The following is a 3,549-nucleotide window of genomic DNA, read 5'->3' on the forward strand; positions in this document are numbered from 1 at the left end:
AAGAAGAAAATATTTTTATTGTAAGGAATTATTAATGAATATTTACATTTTGAGCACATAAATTATTCTTCATCATGTCTTTTAAGGGCCCAATGGTAGAATCAGAATATTCAGTGAACATATGCATTTGTTCTGGGGTAGGCAACATGGCTCAACAGCTAAAGATGCTGTGAAGCCTGGTAGCCTGAGCTTGATTCTGGAACTGATGTACTGATAGAAGGAGAGCACTAGCTCCACAGCTTTGTCTTCTGACTTCCACATGTGCACTGTGACACACACTCCCCCATTAATTATAACTTAAACAAAATCCATTTTCCAGCATTGCACATGTAAGATTTCACCTATTTATTTTCTGGTATTATATGTCAAGTGTGTACCTTTGTTGTTTAGCAGTGTTTCCACAAGTAGGCCATGTAAGAACTTGACAACTTTCTTTTCTACTTAACTTTACGTGGAAAAAAATGTTAAAGACTATATTTGTTTTTATTTGTTTACTTATTTATTAGTATATGTGTGTGTATGTCACAAGTGTGTGGGTACCCATGAAAGCCAGAAGAGAGTGTGTGGTATTCCATATAGGAGTTAGAAAGTCTTGTGAGCCTTCTATGAAGGTGCTGGGAACCAGACTGGGTCCTCTGGAAGAGTTGTGAGAGTAAGAGCTAGCCATCTCTCCAGCTTCGCATGACTAGATTTTAGAAATTGTTGTAGAAGTTTGAGCTCATGCTGTTTAGAATGCTCATGGTAATTCAGAAGTAACTTTACTTCTGTATTCGGAAAACATAAATTTTCACTGACTGTTATCTATCTTCTTATAAATATATCCATCCTAACAAACAGTTAAGTGAACATGATGAATTTGTTTTACAGATTCAGCTTTGAGGCAGGTAGGTTCCTCAGCTCCTTAGTTCTCACAGGTGGGCTCAAACTCAGAATTTTTTAACCCACCCTGTTCTTTCTGTATCCAAGTATATTTATTTGTAGAATGTTTGGTCTATGGGTACCTTGGGGTCTCATGCCTTTCATGTGTCTTTGAGATCAAAGCAATTCGTATAGTAGTAATAATAATAATTACTGTTATTATTTCTTTTCACTTTTGTTTGTACCTACAGAACAAAAGCAGAGGGAAACTAGAACTAATGGGAAATTAATGCAGAATAAGACAGGGGCCCCAGACTCGTTACAGCTGTCAAATTCACTATGTGGTGCAATAAAAATGATTGTCAGTAAACTTTGACCTCTCAGTGTATGTGTGAGGAGTCGTGCTTGATTGTTTTAAAACACTTGAGTGAATTAGCCATTAAAAAATATGGGGGGTAAGGGTGGGAGAAATGGCTCAGTGGTTAAGACCACTTGTTGTAGAGAACCTGAGTTGAGCTCCCAGCATTCACATGGTGGTTCATAACCATCTATAACTTCAGTTCCAGGGAATTCAACACCCTCTTCTGACTCCGCAAGCACATGTATTGCACATACATACATGCAGGCAAAACACTCATACTTTTAAAGTAAAATAAATCTAAAAAAACTTATTTAAAATATACGTTGTTCAAAAATTTGAGAAAACCAACAGAAAGATAGTGATTATTTCCCTCATCTTAAGCTTTTTGTACTTCCTCCCTGACTTTAAAATTTCTTTTGAATATAAATGTGCTTTGAGGACTAGAGAGGTGGCCTAGTAGGTAAGAATGCTTTCTCTGCAAACAAGAGGACCTGAGTTCAAATCCCCAGAACCCATGTAAAAAGCCAGGTGGGTGTGGCTTTCTTTGCCTGACACTGTGCTATGGGGAAGGAGATGAGAGGCTGCTGGGCTTGCTGCCTGACAGACTATCTCCACGTTCAGTGAGGGGTTGTGTCTCAGGGTAAGAAGATAAAGAGTGATAGAGCTCTTCAGCTCCCCACACACATGCAAAGATGTATGCACCTGAGTATACATATACATACCATACACGTAATATGCCACACACAACACACGTGTGTGACTACAATGGGAACGATCATTGTGTGTGTGTTTTTAAACCATACCTATAGTGGATGGTGGAAAAATGGCTCAGTTTTTGAGAGCGCTGGGGATCCAATACCCTCTTCTGACATCTGGAGACTCCAGGCATGCATGTGGTGCACATACATACATGTAGGCAAAACACTCCTACACATAAAACAGAAAATATTAAACAAATACTTTGTGTGTGTGTGTGTGTGTGTGTGTGTGTGTGTGTGTATAGCACACTGTATGTTAGAGTCTGAGCATGGAAGACAGAAGAGGGTGTGGGTCCCAGAAGTTGGGGTAACAGGCATTGGAAGGATACTGGGCTATATTGCATGGGTGCTGAGGTTTGAACTCCAGTCCTCAGGAATGTGCAACAAGCATCCTCAACTGTTGAGCCATTTTCCATTCTGTGAAATAAAATAAATTTTAAAATTGTTTATTTTTTTAACCTAAAAGGAATAAGACATTATAGAAGATTCTTTTGTCTCTCTCTCCCTGTCCCCTTCACCCTAGAAATTTTGGTAGGCTTTGCTAGATGGAATGACATTGCAAAGTGCAGCAGTAATTTTGAAAAACAAAGAACCAAATAAATTTAAGTGAAATCAAATAAGTTCCTTTACTGTAAGAATTTTCTGAGCTTTTTAATATACTAATGTGTGTTATGAGTTTTCACAAGGACACCGTGATGTGCAGAGTTTCCCAGATTAATCCCATTGAGGCACTGTTGGGAAAAGCCCAAGTCTGATTCTCACCCTTTCCTGGAAGGGATCGTCACTGTTTCAGATCATCTAGGAGGGGCTAGGGGGCCTGTCCATCACAGATTTGTAATGGCGAAGCAGGAGCTTGTGCCAAATATTGTCATCTGCCTAATATACATCATTTTAATGTAATCCTCAAAACAGTCTTAAGTTTTATTTCCAAATCATAGGTATAGAAACTTTAAGAAATTGTCCAAGGTTGTACAGCTAGAGAGTGACAGAGCTACTCCTCTTATTCCTGCTAATGCCAGATAAAATCTTCCAATTCCTCTTGCTGTAACCATCCTGTAGCACCGTAGCACCCAGTCTTATTATGTAGTCTTGAATGTGTTCTCTCAGCACGCCTACATCCCAAGCTAGTGCATTAGCTACTTTTCTCATTGTTATCAACAAATACCATCATGATGGAAGAAGGCATGGCAGAGTTCATGGTGCTGTGAACATTTAGCTAGGACTCCTATCTGGATAGACTAGAAAGCAAAGAGCAGGGAATGCTGGTGCTCAGCTGACTTTCTCTAGGTTATTCAGTGCAGGACCCTGGCTATGGGATAGTGCCATTTACGTTCAGCGGGTCTTCCTTATATCTCTCTGGAAACACCCTCACAGACATTCCCAGAACTATGTCTCATAGGTAATTCCAAATTAAGTCAAATTGGCAAGGAAGATGAGCCATCCCAGAGATCCTCTCTGAAAGGGAAAAGAGTTGCAAAGTAACTCAAAAACTGGGTGGAACTATACTGGAGAGATGGCATAGCACTTACTGCTCACTCATGAGGACCAGACTTCAGATCCCAGCACCCACAT

The 3,549-nt window shown here is 39.7% G+C and overlaps 1 protein-coding gene across 1 annotated transcript in view; it reads left to right on the plus strand.

Moving 5' to 3' along the window:
* The window catches only part of Patj (PATJ, crumbs cell polarity complex component), a 317,960-nt gene that overhangs the window by 27,429 nt on the left and 286,982 nt on the right, over positions 1-3,549 (plus strand). The window lies entirely within an intron of this gene.

Source organism: Microtus ochrogaster, chromosome 10, assembly GCF_000317375.1.
Source record: "Microtus ochrogaster isolate Prairie Vole_2 chromosome 10, MicOch1.0, whole genome shotgun sequence".
NCBI classification, from domain to species: domain Eukaryota; kingdom Metazoa; phylum Chordata; class Mammalia; order Rodentia; family Cricetidae; genus Microtus; species Microtus ochrogaster.